Raw genomic sequence first — 20,150 nt, forward strand, 5'->3', positions numbered from 1 at the left:
CCGGAAGTCATGTCCTATTTTTTGACTGGCAATATTCACGGGCCATTAAAAAAACAGCCATGTGAATACACCCATAGAACTTCATTGTTCTGAAAACGGCCGTTTTTCACTATCGTGTGAATGTAGTCTAAGACTGGCTTTTCATACGGCAGTCTTAAGGCCCTTTTACACGGGCCATGTTGGGCCATATAAGAGGACCATTAGTCTGAAGCCTGCACGCCAATTATCTGTCTTATCTTTTGCTGCCAGGGCAGCAGTGAGTTACAAGCTGAGATAGATTTCTGCTATAATTTACGCCAGTTTCTGGCGTAAATGATAATGAATTTGTCAGGCTGTGGTGGCCATGCCCCTTACACGCCGCCCCTCCCCCGCCCACTTAAAAAAAAAAGTGGTATAAAAAAGTCACAAAGTGGCAGGTCAGCGTAAGTTACAAATATTGTTCAAATATGGAGCGCACTATAATTTGCTACTTTATAACACCATTCTTAAATTCCCCCGATTGAGGTAGCGTAACTGTGGTGAGACCAAGAGTCGCTGTGAAACCATAGCCTAATTGGCATGAATGTATGTATGTAGGCCCCTCCTCACTTTGCCTTTGGTAGTGAACAAGGGCAGGTATTGTGACACCTTGTGGGTACACCCCAACATGTGTGTGCTGTGTTGGGGTGTCGCACAGGGTGGACCAGTTCATTAGACTGCTCAGTGGTATGCCAGTCTTCATAAATGTGCCCCTCTGTATCAAGCCGTGTAGCAACTGACTGGATGTTTTCAGGGCAGGTTTTCATAATATTTACATTCAGGGTCAGCAAATGAAGAAAAAGTAAAGAAGTTTTCATTATTCCAAACTGTATTTAAACGATAAAAAACACTTTAGAACGGGTTCCAGACATTATCTTGATGCTTCCCAATGTAATGAAGTGTAGATACAGTCCTTTGTCCGTCAGGTTCATGTCCATAAACCTGAGGTGAATACCTCGACATTGTACGATTTACAGCGACTCCCTGCAATGACCTCCAGATTAACAGGGTTTACTATAACAAAAGAAACATGTCCAGCGCCAGTGTCACCGTTACTTTTATTTATTGCTCCACACACAAAAGCCTAAATGAGTTTCCCTCGTCCCGGGCTGTGGCCGTCGCCCCTCCTCAAGAGAGCCCCGGAATGTCCTCCTCACACACACAGAAGGGGGCAGGCTTCAGCATCATCACCTCAGCACGGAATAGTGTCAGCCCTGACGGGGATTATGTCACTCCACACTGGGGTTTTGTTTTTTTTTCTAACTTCTTGAAGCGGCTTCCTTATGGGGCAGATTGACAGCAGCGCTGGAGAGCCGAGTATATAAATGACTGAGCGCTGCTCCCGCAGCATTCTGGACAAAGCTCCCCACAAGTCAGGAAGAGACCTCTAAGGAAACCATTATATAGGAATTGGAACAACACAATTTTTAGCACTTTTTTCAGCAGCAGGTAAGGTGTTTGTGCCATGCTATACTGATGGATTTGTATATATATATGTATACATAAACATTTAAAAAAAAATCATATATATATATATACATGCAGTTTTATGTAGGCAAGGATGTAGTTAATGAATTGGTTGCCCATTTAACTACACCCAGATAGAATATTTAGCAGTAATGACTGCTCCATGTATATATGGCAATGCATTACACACTACATATACAGGGGTCTTTGTTTTGCATAGAGCTTCAATTCTCTAGAATCAGAGAAGAATAACTGTCTGCACAGTAAAAGATTTACATTTGGAAACATTTGGCACTGGAGGACTTGGTACAGCTGGATGCATTGCAGTTGCTTTGACTCTGGTCTGTTGAAGCTTCAGTATATCTGGCCCTAAAGGGATGCAGGGGGAGACTGCACTCTGCCGGACTTCTGTATAGGAGGCTACATTCACTCATGCTATACATAGGTTGACATAACAAGAGTGAATTTTGGATATTCATTCAAATGTAGGAGCTGGTAGGAGATACCAGGACAGATGGGAATCAGTTCCAGAGGATACACCACTTGTAATCATTGCTTGCTCAGCCTTTGTTACAATATTGTGAGTGAAAAAGATCATATATAGAGACAACTTTTATGTAGAAATATATAGCAAGAAATCATTGCAGTTGTGATGTCGTATTTAATCCTGGAAGAATGTCTAAGGGCATGGCACGTTCAGACGTGGCGGAATTTTTCCGCTGCAAATGTTGGTGCAGATTTGGGGCAATTACGCAACGAATCTGCACCAACATTTGCATATAGCAATTCAGACGTTGCAGAGAAGACAGCGGACTTGCCACAGATTTCAGTTTTTGCTTTGGAAAGGCTGAAATCCGCAGTGAAATTCCGGTTCTTCTCCACCACATCATGAGCATGCTGCGGAGGGAAAATCTGCACCGCAGCCTAATTTCCGCACCATTATTTTCTGCAACGTCTGAACTAACTTTCATAAAAATGTTTAGAAACAAATGTAAAAAACGGCTGCTGCAGAATTCCACTGCGGACTGTCCGCAGTGGAATTCAACAGCAATTCTGCCACGTGTGAATGTGCCATAACTGCCAAAGATTTAATTATTCTTTCCATCATATGCTTGACCTGTGTGCATGGTACCTGAGAATTCAATCAGATTTACTGGACATTTTTATATTTTTAGTAATCTTTGTTTTGTGTTGTTTTGGCATCCAGTAATTCGCGATGAAATACAATTTGGCCTCCTGCACACTGGACGGAAATGCCGTGGAATTTCCGTCTGGAATTTTCATGCGGAAATTCTGCAGCGTTTATATAAGATAAACTTACATGCTACAGAATGAGAAACTGCACCGCAAGTTAATTTCCACATGTGTTTTTTTGCTGAAATTCTGCATTATTTTAGTCCTGTGCTCAGGAACCTCAATGTGACGGCTGTGGATTTGACATATGCCAAAATATGTATGAAGTTTATTGAATTATTGGGAAATTCATAAATATTAAGGAGAAAATAATAAAAATGAATAAATTCCTCCACATATGGCTAGGGCTACACAGTGACTTTGGATGATACAGGTACATTTATTTTTTGACAAAGCACCATCCGGAAAGTGCTGGGACCAGCGTCAATTAGAGCAGTGTTGAGGGTTTCAGGTTGAGGACCTTCACTGGTCAGATTGAATAAAAGCTGATTTCCCTTTTAAATGTTACATCTATAACAGGCTGTATAGTGGCGTATGTACAATGTCCAATGGGAAAAATATTACACAACTCAGGCAGATTTCTCTGTTGAGTTGCAAAATAATTTTCCCATAGGCTTACATTGTAAAGATTTCCGCAGCTTATTTTTACACTGCGGAAATACAAGGCAAATACACCATGTGTTACAGCCCCCTAACTGGTCTCCCATCCTTAAAAGTTATGTGATTGTGGCAGAGAGAGCTGCTGCTTTTTAACTCTTTATCTTCTAGTTGACTATAGGAATATTCTGTTATACAGTTTTGGTCAATCTAACTGTCGCAAGGGTCAGTTGTGCTGGATAATATTATCGTTGGTGGGAGAGCAGAAAGGTGACAATAAAAGGTGAGGAAGGCATTTTCTGTGCTGCCTTCTATTTGTGATGATCAGTGGAACGTGTCAAAAGTTGCACCTTTGTGCGAGACTTTACTAAAGCTGGTAATATTTACCTAAAAGTTTATTGCCAATGTTGCTTAAGTAGAGAATTCCAGGCTTTACAGAATGCTCCAGATAAAACGCATGGATCCCGATAGTAAATATAAACCCTTGTGGTAAAATGATTTGAATATACAGTATATGTGTGTTGTTTTATAATGCTACATTTTTTATACTAATATCAAATTTATGGTTATGGGCTTAAAAATGACATAAACCCCTACATATTTTCATATTGCTGTTTTTTTAGCTGTGATCCATTAGGACACATCTATGATTAGTGATTACATTTTCTGATGGTAGTCTTAAATTGCCCTCCTGTTTTCTCAAGTAAAGCAAGGCAGAATGATTATAAACTAAAATATACTAAAACACAAAGGGGATAATAAATGATAAACTGACACATATGCTAAAAGCAACTGAACCTAAGTAAGGGCGAGTCTAAAGATCCTCTTTAATAGTTTTTTAGGATTTACAATACACAGTTCCCAAGGAATCTTTCAAATAGACATATTTTGAAATCTTAGTTATATAAATGTTGACCATAATCCCATGTATTTATATATTGTAGAAGGTTTAAATTGTACAGCAGGTCTTGACAAATATAAGAATCCAAGCAGCCAATGTGCCTAGAAAACAAAGCTGGTCCTTAACCCCTTTAGGACACAGCCTGTTTTGGCCTTGTGGACACAGATGATTTTTTCAAATCTGACATGTGTCACTTTATGTGGTAATAACTCCGGAACGCTTTTACCTAACCAAGAGATTCTGAGATTGTTTTCTCGTGACATATTGTACTTTATGTTAGTGAAAAAATGTTGTCGATAAATTCAATATTTATTTGTGAAAAACTTCAAATTTTAGCAAAAATTACAATTTTTCTAAATGTAAATGTGTTAGCTTGTAAAACAGATAGTAATACCACACAAAATAGTTACTAGTTAACATCCCCCATATGTCTACTTTATGTTTGCATCATTTTTTTTCACGTACTTTTATTTTTCTAGGACGTTACAAGGCTTAGATCTTTAGCAGCAATTTCTCATATTTTCAAGAAAATTTCAATAGGCCATTTTTTCAGGGACCAGTTCAGTTCTGAAGTGGCTTTGAGGGCCTTCTAGATTAGAAAGTCCCCATTAATCACCCCATTTTGAGAACTGCACCCCTCAAGGTATTCAAAACGACATTCACAAAGTATTTGAACCCTTTAGGCGTTTCACAGGAATTAAGGCAAAGTAGGGGTGAAATTTACACGGAAGGTTTTACCAGAGAAACACAACTCAATATTTATTGCCCAGATTCTGCAGATTTTAGAAATATCCAACATGTGGCCCTAGTGTCCTAATAGACTGAAGCACAGGTCTCAGAAGCAAAGGAGCACCCAGTGGATTTTGGGGCCTCCTTTTTTTAGGAATATATTTTAGGCACCATGTCAGGTTTGAGGAGGTCTTGTGGAACTTAAACAGTCGAAACCCCCCAAAAGTTACCCCATTTTGGAAACTACACCCCTCAAGGCATTTTTCTAGGGGTATAGTTAGCATTTTGACCCCACAGTTTTTTTGCAGAATTTAGTGGAATTAGTCTGTGAAGATCAAAATCACCTATTTTTCTGTGGAAATATAGAATTTTTTAATTTTTACAAGGAATAAAGGAGAAAAAGCACCCCAACATTTGTAAAGCAATTTCTCCCGATTATGTCAATACCCCATATGTGGTAGTAAACTGATGTTTGGACCCACAGCAGGGCTCAGGAGGGAAGGAGCGCCTTTTGAATTTTGGAGCGCAGATTTTGCTGGATTGGTTTTCAGTGCCATGTCGGGTTTGCAACGCCCTGGAGGGACCTAAGCAGTGGAATCCCCCCAAAAGTGACCCTATTTTGGAAACTACACCCCTCAAGGAATTTTTCTAGGGGTATAGTGAGCATTTTGACCCCACAGGATCTTTTTTAGAGCAAAGGTGACCAAAAAACAACGATTTTGGCGCTTTAAGTTTCTTTATTTCTTGCAGCGTTCACCGTGCGCAATAAATTACGTTTTATTTTATTCTGCGGGTCGGTGCGATTACGCCGATACCATATGTGTATCGTTTTTTTTAACGTTTTGCAGCGTTTGCACAATAAAATTACGTTTCTATAAAATTATTTCTTTTCTGAGACACGCTATTCTGAGCCGTAACTTTTTAATTTTTTCGGCAAAAAAGCTGTGGGAGGTCTTGTTTTTTGCGGGACGGGTTGTAGTTTTTATTGGTACTATTTTGGGGTAAATGCGACTTTTTGAACACTTTTTATTATATATCTTGGGAGGGGTGGTGACCAAAAAATAGCGATGCTGACATAGTTTTCCGTTTATTTTGTTTGCGGCGTTCACCGTGCGGAAAAAAGAACGTTATAGTTTCATAGTTTGGGTCGTTACGAACACGGTGATACCAAATATGTGTACTTATTTTTTTAACGTTTTCATTTTTTCCCTATAATAAATGAGTTATTATAGGAAAACAAAAACTTATTTTTACACTTTTATAAAACATTTTTAACTTTTTTTTACTTTTTACACTTTATTTTTTTACCTGCAGCTCTGATCACTGCTAGAATACATTACACTACCTAGGTAGTGTAATGTATTCCAACTGTGAGTGTGACGTCACATTCACTCTGACAGTTGGTCTACGAGAATCAGCAGAGGCTGATCCTCATAGGCTTCCATACATGGCAGACCCGGAGGGCGTTGCCTGGCCTCCGGATGCCATCACAAGCATCAGCAGCCCCCACGATTGCATGGGGGCTGCTGATGTGCTACAAACCCCCTACATGCGGAGATCGCAATCGAGCCCCGCATGTAACGGGTTAATTGCCGAAATGAGCGGCGATGAGCCGCTGATCGGCAACACTGGAGTGTCAGCTGTCGGGGACAGCTGATCTCCAAGTTCCCGATGCACACTGTCGGCGACAGTGTGCATCGGAAACGACACAGTGACTTCCTGTCACTCTGACAGGAAGCCTATCAGGACCAGCCGAAGGTTGGTCCTGATGGGCTTCCGTCCATGGCAGACACGGAAACCATTGTTTTGGCTTCCGTTTGCCATACTAACTATCGGCAAATACCGCGATTTCGGACCGGGGTCTGCCGATATGTTAGAAACCCCCAAAATTCGGCGATTGTAACCGATCGCCGAATTTAAGGGGTTCATTTGCCGAAATCAGCGGCAAAGGACCGCTGGCCGGCAAGAGTGGAGTGTCAGCTGACCTCCCGGTTCCCGGTGCACACTGTCGCCCGGTGCACACTGTCACCGGGAAAAACCCAGTAACTGTACGTCGTCATGCGGGAAGTAACCTCCCGCGACTACGTACAGTTACTTCCTCGTGCGGGTAGGGGTTAAAGGAAACCTGTCACCAGCATTTCACCTATTAAACCAGCAATACCTGGTGGTAGTGGGTGAAAAATAATTTCTATATAACCTATAATTGTCTTCTTAGTCGGCTCTGAAGCTTTACTATTCAGATTTTTAGTGTTCCCACAACGTATGCAAATGAGCATAAAAGAGTCAGATCTTCATTTGAAAAGAGTCAAATTTTCGTTTGAAAAGAGTCATATCTTCATTCCTCAGGTCTTTCCGCGTTGACCCCGCCTCCTTACTTTTGATTGGCAGCTCCTCGCCTTCCCCCAGCACACAAAATCCCGTGCTTGTGCATTAATGTCCTCTTCTGGTGTGTGTGCGCACAAAGGGACACCGGATTATTACGATAAAAGGCACAAAATGTTTGCAGACCGTTATTTACAGTCGGAGGAGGAATTTAGGAGAGGGGATAACGGCAATGAACGATTTATAGCAGCGGCCAGTGAGGGATAAGTAAAGTTCAATAGGTGAAATGCTGGTGACAGGTTCCCTTTAACGTTTGTGTTGGAAGATCTCATTGACTGACCACAAATTGTATTTTATTGGCTCCTGGAATGGCATCACTTTCTCCTATCAGTCATTATCCCATGTACCTACTGTATGTATTTTATACATTTAGTTGTAATGTCCCATGTATCCAAAGACTGTAGAAAGATTAGCTATTAATCATAATCCCAAAATGTACCCACAGAGCGTTGAACGTTTTGCTGTATAGTTAGCGGTCATCATCCGATATACAAATGGACTAAAGAAATCTTAGCTGTAGCTCTTAGTCATATAGAAATTTTTAGCTTTATAGCAGACAATATTAATCCCATTTTACAAATGGGCTGTGTAAATGTTAATTGTATAGATGGATACAAAAATAAATGTCATATAATTTGCTCATAATCCCATGTACACTGGGACTACAGGAATTTTATCTATAATGCTGTTGCATATAATACCATACACACATAGACTTGCTACAGTTTAGCTTTATAGCTGCTGTTCATAATCTTATGTACACATGAAGTGGAAAACATTAACCCCTTAAGGACGCAGCCTAGTTTGGGCCTTAAGGCTCAGAGCCCATTTTTCAAATCTGACATATTTCACTTTATGTGGTAATAACGTCGGAATGCTTAAACCTATCCAAGCGATTCTGAGATTGTTTTCTTGTGACACATTGGGCTTCATGTTCGTGGTAAAATTTGGCCGATGTATTCAGTGTTTATTGGTGAAAAATGGCAAAATGTAGAGAAATGTTTGAAAAAATAGCATTTTTCAGAATTTAAATGCATCTGCTTGTAAAACAGATGGTTATACCACCCAAAATAGTTACTAGTTAAAATTTCCCATATGTCTACTTTAGATTGGCATCGTTTTTTGAACATTCTTTTATTTTTCTTGGACGTTACAAGGCTTAGAACATAAAAAGCTATTTCTCATATTTTTAAGAAAATTTCGTAAGCCTTTTTTTAAGGTACCCTTTCAGTTCTGAAGTGGCTTTGAGGGGCCTGTGTATTAGAAACCTTGATAAAACACCCCATTTTAAAAACTAAATCCCTCAAAGTATTGAAAACAGCATTTAGAAAGTTTTTTAACCCTTCAGGCATTTCACAGGAATTAAAGCAAAGTGGAGGTGAAATTTGCAAATTTCATTCTTCTTGCTGAATTGCAATTGTATTAATTTTTTTTCTGTAACACAGAAGGTTTTACCAGAGAAACACTACTAAATATGTATTGTCCAGATTCTGCAGTTTTTAGAAATGTCCCACATGTGGCTCTACTGCGCTCGTGGACTAAAACACAAGCCCTAGAAGCAAAGAAGCAACTAGTGCATTTTGAGGCCTCTTTTTTATTAGAATATATTTTAGGCAGCATGCCAGGTTTGAAAAGGTGTTGAGGTGCCAAAACAGTAGGAATCCCCCAATAGTGACCCCATTTTGGAAACTACACCCCTCAAGGAATTCATTTATGGGTAATGTGACCATTTAGACCCCATAGTTTCTTCACAGAACTTATTTGAATTGGGCTAGGAATTAAAAAATATATATTTTTTCCAATAATATGTCGTTTTAGCTCAAAAATTCTTATTTTCACAAGAAATAAAATACTCCATTTTGTTGCCCAATTTGTCCTGAGTGTGGCAATATCCCATTTGTGGTGATAAACTGTCGTTTGGGCCCATGGGAGGGCTCAGAAGGAAAGGAGTGCTATGTGTTTGTTGGAGAACATGTTTTGCTGGATTGGTTTTCGGGTGCCATGTCGCATTTGCAGAGCCCCAGAGGTATCAAAGCAATGGAAACCAACCAGAAATGACCCCATTTTGGAAACCACACCCCTCAAGGAATTAATTTATGGGTGATGTGACCATTTTGACCCCATAGTTTTTTCACAGAACTTATTTGAATTGGGCTGGGAATTAAAACAAAATTAATTTTTTCCAATAATATGTAGTTTTGGCTGAAAATTTCTTATTTTCACAAGAAATAAAATACCCCATTTTGTTGCCCAATTTGTCCTGAGTGCGGCAATACCCCATTTGTGGTGATCAACTGCCGTTTGGGCCCATGGGAGGGCTCAGAAGGAAAGGACCACCATTTGGCCTACTGGGGATTTTCTGGTGCGAAGTCATGTATGCAGAAGCCCCTGAGGTACCAGTGCAGTTGAAACCCGCAAGAAGTGACCCCATTTTAAAAACTACACCCTTAAGGCATTCATCTAGAGGTGTAGTGAGCATTTTGACTGGAGACATACACCCCATAAACTGTAATGTGGGTTCTCCTGGGTACGGCAATACCCTACATGTGGCTGTTATCAGCTGCCTGGGCACACAGCAGGGCCCAGAGTGGAAAGACGAGGGGGGATAAGCTGTGCGGAGTGCATCAGGGTAAGTAAAACTGGGGTAAATTATAAACCAAGGGATGTATGATACATTTTAAAACACTCTTTCATACAGAGCTCTGGTTTTTCGGGACACGTTTCACATTGATATATTGTGTCCTCCCTTATCCCCTTCTTATAGCAGACTTTGCACCTCTTTTGACTTTTTCCCTTCTTGCCAGTTCGGGGAACTTCTCCTGGAAAGTGTTGCCCTGGTACGATGCGTGTGGCCTCGCTTCCAGAAGTACTTGGTGCCCCCCCTTCCTGGTCCCTAAAAATTAGGTTCTTGATAACCACCTCCTCTTGAAATTCCAGGAAAGTTCCCGTCTGGCCTGTACATCGACGTAGCACGTGCGCATTGTACAATGCCATCGGTAAGATGTGCACAGCCAGCTTCTTATACCACACCGCATGGCGCTGTAAGGCTTCAGGACTTGATCTGACAAGTCCACAACTCCCATGTACCTATTGTAGTCCAGGATGCAGTCTGGTTTGGGGGTCTCTGTACTGGTACCTCGTACTGGTACATGGGTACTGTTGTGGCCATGTATTGTTGTCAATACAAGGACATCTCTCTTGTCCTTGTACTTGACACACAATATGTTGCTGCTAGAATGTACCCTGCTCTCACCCCTTCTGAGTGTTTGCCCAAGCAGAGTCTTAGGGAGGCCTCTCAGATTTCTTCTAGCAGTGTCGCATGCCGCAGGACTGGAAGCGAGGCAGTTGAAGAGTGGGACGCTGGTATAAATATTATCCAGGTAGAGGTGGTAACCCTGGTCCAGCAGTGGGTGCACCAAATCCCACACATTAACTCCCAGTAAGGGGGGGGGGGGCATTATGGCGGCTGAATACTGGTGTCCTTCCCTTCATATATCCTAAATCTGTAGGTATACCCTGATGCACTCTCACATAGCTTATACATCTTCACGCCATACCTTGCCCTCTTATCCGGCAGGTACTCGCGGAATTGAACCCTCCCTTTAAAATGTACCAAGGACTCATTAATAGAAATACACTTCTCAGGGGTGTATGCTTGGGAAAACCGGGCAATGAAACAGTCTAATAGGGGTCTCCGTTTATACAAACGGTCAAAACTGGGGTCATCTCGGTGTGGGCACGGCTCATTATCAGTATAATGTAAGAAGCGAAGTATTGCCTCATTTATTTATTTTTTTTAGGTTACAGTTCAGTTCAGTTCTGAAGTTGCTTTGAGGGGCCCATATATTAGAAACCCCTATCAAACACCCCATTTTAGAAACTAGACCCCTCAAAGTATTCACAACAGCATTTAGATAGTTTATGAACCCTTTAGGTATTTCACAGAAATTTAGAGCAAAGTAGAGGTGAAATGTACATATTTTTTTTTGTCAGAAAATCCTTTTTATACCATTTTTTTTATAACACAAAAGGTTTTATCAGAGAAACGCAACTCAATACTTATTGCCCAGATTCTGCAGTTTATGGACTGAAGCATTGGCCTCCAAAGCAAAGGAGCACCTAGAGGATTTTGAGGCCTCTTTTTTATTAGGCACCATGTCCGGTTTGAAGAGGTCTTGTGGTGCCAAAACAGTGGAAACCACCCAAAAGTGACCCCATTTTGGAAACTAGACCCCTTGAGGAATTCATTGCAGCTTTCATGGGGTGCATGCGGCTTTTTGATCAGTTTTTATTCTGTTTTTAGGTGGCGTGGTGACTAAAAAACAGCAATTCTACTATTGTTTTTTTATTCTATTTTTTTTACAGCATTCACCGTGCGCTATAAATGACATATTCACTTTATTCTGTGGGTCGGTACGATTACAGCGATACCATATGTTTATAGTTTTTTTTTATGTCTTATGGCGTTTGCACAATAAAATAAGTTTTGTAAAAAATCATTCACTTTTTGTGTTACCATATTCTAAGAGCCAGAAGTTTTTTGTTTTTCCATCAATAAAGCCGTGCGAGGACTTATTTTTTGCGTAACGAACTGTAGTTTAGATCAGAACCATTTTTAGGTACATGCGACTTTTTGATCTCTTTTTATTCCATTATTGGTAGGTGAAGTGACCAAACAATTGTGATTGTGGTACGGTTTATTATTATTTATATAATATTTATTATTATTTATTATTATTTTCTTTTACGGCGTTCACCGTGCGGGATAAATAACAAAATAATTTTGTAGTTCAGGCCGTTACGGACGCGGCGATACCAATTATGTATAGTTTACTTATTTTTTTATATATTTTTATTAATAATAAAGGACTGATATGGTAAAAAGGGGGATTTTTACTTTTAATACTTTTAAACTTTTATTTTCTTATTTTTACACATCTTTTTTTTACTTTTTTTTTACTTTATTACTTTGTCCCACTAGGGGACTTGAGGACAGGAGGCCCTGATCGCTATTCTAATACACTGCACTACATGCGTAGTGCAGTGTATTAGAACTGTCAGCTACTCACGGACAGCAAGCATAGTGGGTCCTGACTTTGTCAGGACCCACTAGGCTTCTGTCGATGGCATAGCCGGACGCAATTGTTTGGTGTCCGGTTGCCATAGTCACCATCGCCGGCCGCTATCGTGTAGCAGGCCGGCGATGGCAGCTTAACCCCTAAAAAGCCGCAATCTCTATTGAACGTGGCTTTTAAGGGGTTAATCAGCGGGGACACAGCGATCGGTCCCCGCTGTAGGAGCTGTGACAGCTTTTTTTACGAGACAGCAGCTGTCACAGCTCCTGTATGTGTCGGGTGGACGGCCGAAATGCCCGTTGCTCCCGAGATGTACTATTAGGTCATGGAGCGCGAACTATACAGCTACCATGACCTAATAGTATGTCCAGGAGCGGGAAGGAGTTAAATTATATAGCTGTTGTTTATAATCTCATGCCGACATGGACTGGAGAAATTGTAGATATTTAGCTGTGGCTCATAATCCCATGTGTGCATGAATTGAGGAAAATATAAATATTTAGCTGTGCCTTCTGAACATAGAATGGAGAAAGTATATTTACATCGCACTTTTTTATAATCCATTGTATACATGGACTACATAAACCTTAGCCACATATCTGTTGTTTATAATCCCACGTGTAAATGGATTGGAGACAGCTCAAGTATACAGCTGTGCAGGGCCGGCTCCAGGTTTATGTGGGCCCTTGGACGACGCAGACTTAGTGGGCACCTTTGCGGGAGAACTCAATGCGGCAGTAAAATGCCAAAAATCGTCACTTTGTTCCCCCATATAGCATACCTCCCAACATTTGAATTCGGAAAAGAGGGACTTTTTAAACCACGCCCCCTAACCACACCCAATATCCCGCATAAACACATCAAATCACGGCCAGATCCTTCTGCAAATAACAAGCGCACATTCTCACTGCGGATCTCTAGACTGTCTGAATATCACAGATATTATGGATCCGGTTATATCGTCTTTATCTTACTTTTCTTATCTTAGGTATAACATTTGCTCATCACGGCGGCAGCTGCAGAACAAACCAAAAGGCTGAGAACAATGAAAGTCAAGAGGGAGACCCTATTGTGGATGACTTTTAAATTGACAGGTAGCAGAGTTACATGATGGGGATTTTTTTTTTCCAGTTGTGTAACTCTTCCACCGGTCAATGGAAAAATCATCCACCAGAAACCCCCTGTAGATAGCTCCACACACAGCCCCACTGTAAATAGCTCCACACACAGTCCCACTGTAGATAGCTCCACACACAGCCCCCTGTAGATAGCTCCACACACAGCACCCCTGTAGATAGCTCCACACACAGCCCCCCTGTAGATAGCTCCATACACAGCCCCCTTAGATTTCTCCACACAGCCCCCTGTAGATAGTGCCAGACACAGCCCCCTGTAGATAGCTCCACACATAGGCTCCTGTAGATAGCTCCACACACAGCCCCCCCTGTAGATAGCGCCACACACAGCCCCCTGTAGATAGCGCCACACACAGCCCCCACTATAGATTGCTCCACACAGCCCCCCTGTAGATAGCTCCAGACACAGCCCCCCTGTAGATAGCTCCAGACACAGCCCCCCTGTAGATAGCTCCAGATACAGCCCTCCTGTAGATTGCTCCACACAGCCCCCCTGTACATAGTGCCAGACACAGCTCCCTTGTAGATAGCTCCCTGTAGGTAGCGCAACACAACCCCCTTATATATAGCTGGCCCTACTGCTGCCACTCTCCGCTCTGCTTTCACTCACCGTCAGAAGAAGGCAGGAGTCAAGCGGCGGCTTTCTCACTGGAGTCTATGCCGGCCCGGGAGTGGATTAGTCCAGTCACCTGACATGTCATGTGAAACTCGACAGTCTATTCTTGTTCTTAGAAATGAAGGCTATTCCATGCGAGAAATTGCCAAGAAACTGAAGATTTCCTACAACGGTGTGTACTACTCCCTTCAGAGGACAGCATCAACAGGCTCTTACCAGAGTAGAAAGAGAAGTGGGAGGCCCCGCTGCACAACTGAGCAACAAGACAAGTGCATTAGAGTCTCTAGTTTGAGAAATAGATGCCTCACAGGTCCTCAACTGGCAGCTTCATTAAATAGTACCCGCAAAACGCCAGTATCAACGTCTACAGTGAGGAGGCGACTCCGGGATGCTGGCCTTCAGGGCAGAGTGGCAAAGAAAAAGCCATATCTGAGACTGGCTAATAAAAGGAAAATATTAATATGGGCAAAAGCACACAGACATTGGACAGAGGAAGATTGGAAAAAAGTGTTATGGTCTGACGAATCGAAGTTTGAGGTGTTTGGATCACACAGAAGAACATTTGTGAGACGCAGAACAACTGAAAAGATGCTGGAAGAGTGCCTGACGCCATCTGTCAAGCATGGTGGAGGTAATGTGATGGTCTGGGGTTGCTTTGGTGCTGGTAAAGTGGGAGATTTGTACAAGGTAAAAGGGATTTTGAATAAGGAAGGCTATCACTCCATTTTGCAACGCCATGCCATACCCTGTGGACAGTGCTTGATTGGAGCCAATTTCATCCTACAACAGGACAATGACCCAAAACACACCTCCAAATTATGCAAGAACTATTTAGGGAAGAAGCAGGCAGCTGGTATTCTATCTGTAATGGAGTGGCCAGCGCAGTCACCAGATCTCAACCCCATAGAGCTGTTGTGGGAGCAGCTTGACCGTATGGTACGCAAGAAGTGCCCATCAAGCCAATACAACTTGTGGGAGGGCCTTCTGCAAGCATGGGGTGAATATTTTCCTTGATTACCTCAGCAAATTAACAGCTAGAATGACAAAGGTCTGCAATGCTGTAATTTCTGCAAATGGAGCATTCTTTGACGAAAGCAAAGTTTGAAGGAGAAAATTATTATTTCAAATAAAAGTCATTGTTTCTAACCTTTCTCAATGTCTTGACTATATTTTCTAGTCATTTCGCAACTCATTTGATAAATATAGGTGTGAGTTTTCATGGAAAACACAAAATTGTCTGGGTGACCCCAAACTTTTGAACGGTAGTGTAGATGTTAGGCCCCCAGTTTGTACCCCCATAAATTTAGTGCCCTCTGTAGATAGTGCCACATAGCCCCACTCCCAGGTAGTGCCACACAGCCCCCCTCCTCCCAGGTAATGCCACACAGCCCCCCTCCTCCCAAGTAGTGCCACACAGCTCCTGACGTCACTGTCTATATATGGACAGTGTTGTCAGGGGCAACCCCAGATCCATAGCCCCGGGCAGAGCACTACTAGCACTCTGCCTGGGAGTGGCGTAGATAAAGGCTCATGGGCCCTGGTGCAAGAATTCAGCTTAGGCCCCCTTCCCCCCCAACCACCAGACCCCTGCGCACATCTATGCCCAGCTGCCTTGCCCGACAGACCCCATGAATGCCCCCACATTTTAATGCCCACATAGCTGCCCCCACAGTATAATGACCCCCCAGAGCTGCCCCCACACAGTATAATGCCCCCCAGAGCTGCCCCTCACACAGTATAATGCCCCCACCATAGCTGACCACCACAGTCTAATGCTCCCCATAGCTGCCCCCCACACAGTATAATGCTCCCCATAGCTGCCCCCACACAGTATAATGCCCTCCATAGCTGCCCCCACACAGTATAATGCCCTCCATGTCTGACCACCACAGTATAATGCCCCCCACAGTATAAATCCACCATACAGTAAAATGCCCCCATACCTGCCCCCCCACCCACAGTATAATGCCCCCATAGCTGCCCCACACAGTATAATGCACCCATAGCTGCCCCACACACAGTATAATGCCCCCATAGCTGACCACCAAAGTATAATGCTCCCCGTAGCTGCCCCATACCGTATTATGCCCCATAGCTTCACCATTCAGTTTAATTCCCCCCATAGCTGCACCATACAGTATAATGCCCCCCATAGCTGCCCCATACCGTATAATGCCCCCCCATAGTTGCCCCATACCGTATAATGCCACCCATAGCTGCACCATACAGTATAATGCCCCCGATAGTTGCACTATACAGTATAATGCCCCCCACAGCTGCACCATACAGTATAATGCCCCCCATAGCTGCACCATACAGTATAATGCCCCCATAGCTGTCCCATACAGTATAATGCCCCCATACAGTATAATGCCCTCCATAGCGGCCACATACAGTATAATGCCCCCCACAGCTGTCCCATACAGTATAATGCCCCCTCAGCAGCTACAATAGGACCCCCCTCCCATACCAGTATAATGCCCCAATATGTACCTAACAGAAAAATAATAACATAATTACTTACCTACCCCCGTTCCCACGACGTGTGAAGGATCCTTCTCCTCCTCTGCACTGTCCTGTGAGTGACTCGTCGCAGACAGGCGCGATGTAGTGACGTAACTACATCGTGCCTGCCTGTGCCGAGCTGCTCACAGCACACTGATTGCTGGAGCAAGGCTCCGGCATACAACGCAACTGAATCTGCATCCTGCGGACACAGGCTCAGTTCGACGCGGGACCAGCGCGGTCTGCCTGGGCACTGCTCTGGTCCTGGCATCGCTGTCCATATTCACTGTCCATATATGGACATCAATGTCAGGGGCTTTCCCGGAGAAGAGACCCGCTAGTGCTCTGCCTGGGACTCCTCCCCTTTTTACATCACTGTCCATATATGGACAGTGATGCCTTAAGGACGGCAGCGTCAGTACCGGCCCTGCCTTCCTAATCCCAAGTACGCACGGACTGAAAAAAAGTTTATGTAGGAAAATTTTAAATTCAGTCCCTGACTGTAGACTGCAGTTATACAGAGGTGTTATGTTTACAGATGCATTTCCATACAGCAGTATATATGGATATCTTAAAGAGGACCAGGTCACTAGGTCATATACACTGAACTAGTTTAATGACCTGAATTGTGCTGTCTTGCTGATTCCAGCCCAGTTTTTTTTTCCTGAACCCCCCACAGAGATATGGACTGATGTTGTGTTGACTCCCTGCAAACTTTCTGTAGTTAGCTAACAGGGTGAAGCTCGTGGCAGGTCCTCTTGAAAGCGGTTGTACAGGTTATGGGATGTACAGGATAGGTCATTCGTTTATGATCGGTCGGGGTCCGGCACCCGGAGCCTGCACCGGAGAGCAGTTCCTGCTACCTTCGTTCGCTGGAAGTGAAAAGTAGCAGAGATGCAGTAAACCATCACGGCCACGCTACAGTGGTCGGAGCCTTCTGCTTCCGGCACGACCTTTTCATAGCTTCCGGCACCCGGAGGCAGTTGGAACGGCTGATCGGTGCAGGGTCCGGGTGCCAAATCTCCACTGATCACATATTGATGACTTATCCTGTGGATAGGTCATCAGCTGTCCGGTCGTGGACAACCTCTTTAATAATAGCACATTACACAGATCACACGGATCCCGAATATATCACCAATATAATTCCCCAACAGTCCCCAACCTTGACAGCCCCAGTGAGCTGTATTGAAATCCCTTGTTCATGTAAACTGCCACATGGATGTCTGTAGATAAATAAACCTAATCCCCCTCCCCCTAAAGCTACAGTCTCTATCATCTATGATCAGAGCAAGAAATGTAACTAATATTATACTGTATATATGTGGGAAATCCACAGCAAATACAGTAACTGCAAAGTGGATGAGATAAAACAAATCTCAACCACACGCTGCGTAAATACTTAGCCCAAACAAATGCTCATAAATTGACCTGTGGTGCGGAATTTTATTCCACAGCATGTCAATTGTGTTTGCGTAAACCCTGCTTATTTGCTGTCGTTGTTTCCCCATTTAATTCAATGGGGGGGTAAAACCCGCAACAAATAAAAGTTGTTGCGTTTTTTTGCGGTAAGTACGCAGCGATTCCGCCGCAAAAAAACACAACTCAGAAAAAAATCAGCTGTAACGTCATCCCTAGAGGGCCGGCCTCCTGGGATGAGTCTTCATCACAGGCTACAGCGGTCTCCTGGAATGAAACGTCCGGGCGAAAAAGTGCACCACAGCTTGGTGCGCTTTTTTCACCCGGAAATCTCTGCGGCACACAGTGCGGATACGCTGTGTGCTTTTACGCAGCGTATCCGCCGAGTGTCAACTCAGCCTTAAAGTTCTTATAATTAAGTGCATAAGGAAATAACAAGATATTTAAAGAGCGTTGGAGTAAGGGTATGTTCACACGCAAACTCAAAAACTTCTGAAAATATGGAGCCGTTTTCAAGGGAAAACAGCTCCTGATTTTCAGACTTTTTAAGCCACTCGCGATATTCGCTGAGTTATTTACGGCCGTTTTTGGAGCTATTTTCTATAAAGTCTATAAAAAATGGCTCCAAAACGGCCACGTAAAAAAAACGGCCCGTTGGAACAAAACGCCATTTTTCCCCATTGAAATCAATGGGCAGATGTTTGGAGGCCGAAAATAGGCTGTGTGAACATACCCTTAGATGTGCCTAATTTATTTGAGGGTGCACATCTCTAAATAAATTAGGCACATCTCTGGCCATCCGAACTGCAGTAGGTTTGCGCAATAATTTTCCCCGGTTTCTGGTGTAAAGGATAGTGCATTTGTTGGGTCGCGGAAAGCAACGCCCCTTCCCTAAGCCCCACCCACCTTTTTAGTAAAGTGTGAGTGGCGCAAATTCCTCAAAAGTTTAATTTTTTATATTTTTGCGCAAAGAATAATAAATGGCCCTCATTCGTGCTGACTTGGCTGATGTGCTGTGTTGAATGCTATGTAAACCCTTGAATGTGACAGATTCAGGTCTTGGCGCATCTGTATCTCATAAAGTAAAATATTTTTTTTTGTAATAAAAACTAATTATAAAGTTGCAAAAAACACAATGATTTACCTTTTTATTAAAACAAATTGCTTTCAAAGGTGTACATAGCCTTTACACTCTTCCCGCTTTGGCCACTTTTGACTTTCCTGACAGAGCCTCAATTTTTCAAATCTGACATGTTTCACTTTATGTGGTAATAACTTTGGAATGCTTTTACCTATCCAAGCGATTCTGAGATTGTTTTCTCGTGACACATTGGACTTTATGTTACTGGCAAAAATGTGCTCGATACGTTCAGTATTTAATTGTGAAAAACACCAACATTTTGCGAAAAATTTCAAAAATGAGCATTTTTCTCAATTTAAATGTATCTGTTTGTAAGACAGGCAGTTATACCACACAAAATTGTTGCTAATTAACATCCCCATATGTCTACTTTAGATTGGCATCGTTTTTTGAACATCCTTTTATTTTTCTAGGACGTTACAAGGCTTTGAACTTTAGCAGCAATTTCTCACATTTTCAAGAAAATTTCAAAAGGCTATTTTTACAAGGACCAGTTCAGATGTGAAGTGGCTTTTAGAGCCTTATATATTAGAAACCCCCAATAAGTCACCCCATTTTAAAAACTTAAACCCTCAAAGTATTCAAAACAGCATTTAGAAAGTTTCTTAACCCTTTAGACATTTCACAGGAATTAAAGCAAAGTAGAGGTGTAATTTACAAATTTTATATTTTTTTGCAGAAATTAATTGTTTAATCCATTTTTTTTGTACCACAGAAAGTTTTACCAGAGAAATGCAACTACATATTTATTGCCCAGGTTCTGCAGTTTTAGGAAATACCCCACATATGGCCCTAGCGTGCTTATAGACTGAAGCACCGGCCTGAAAAGCAAAGGAGCACCTAGTGGATTTTGGGGCCTTATTTTTATTAGTTTGGGGTACATGTGACTTTTTGATCACTTTTTATCCTATTTTTTGGGAGGCCAGGTAACCAAAAAAGCAATTCTGCCATAATTTTTTTTTATTTTTTT

The 20,150-nt window shown here is 42.5% G+C and overlaps 1 protein-coding gene across 1 annotated transcript in view; it reads left to right on the forward strand.

Annotated features, from left to right (window-relative positions):
- Positions 1-1,372: 1,372 nt before the first annotated feature.
- The window catches only part of THBS2 (thrombospondin 2), a 223,322-nt gene continuing 204,544 nt past the window's right edge, over positions 1,373-20,150 (forward strand). Inside the window, exon 1 of the mRNA XM_075862740.1 lies at positions 1,373-1,467. The gene's annotated coding sequence lies outside the window, so the exon portion shown is untranslated. The remainder of the gene's footprint in view (positions 1,468-20,150) is intronic.

The sequence above is a fragment of the Rhinoderma darwinii genome, chromosome 4 (genome assembly GCF_050947455.1).
Source record: "Rhinoderma darwinii isolate aRhiDar2 chromosome 4, aRhiDar2.hap1, whole genome shotgun sequence".
Lineage (NCBI taxonomy): Eukaryota > Metazoa > Chordata > Amphibia > Anura > Rhinodermatidae > Rhinoderma > Rhinoderma darwinii.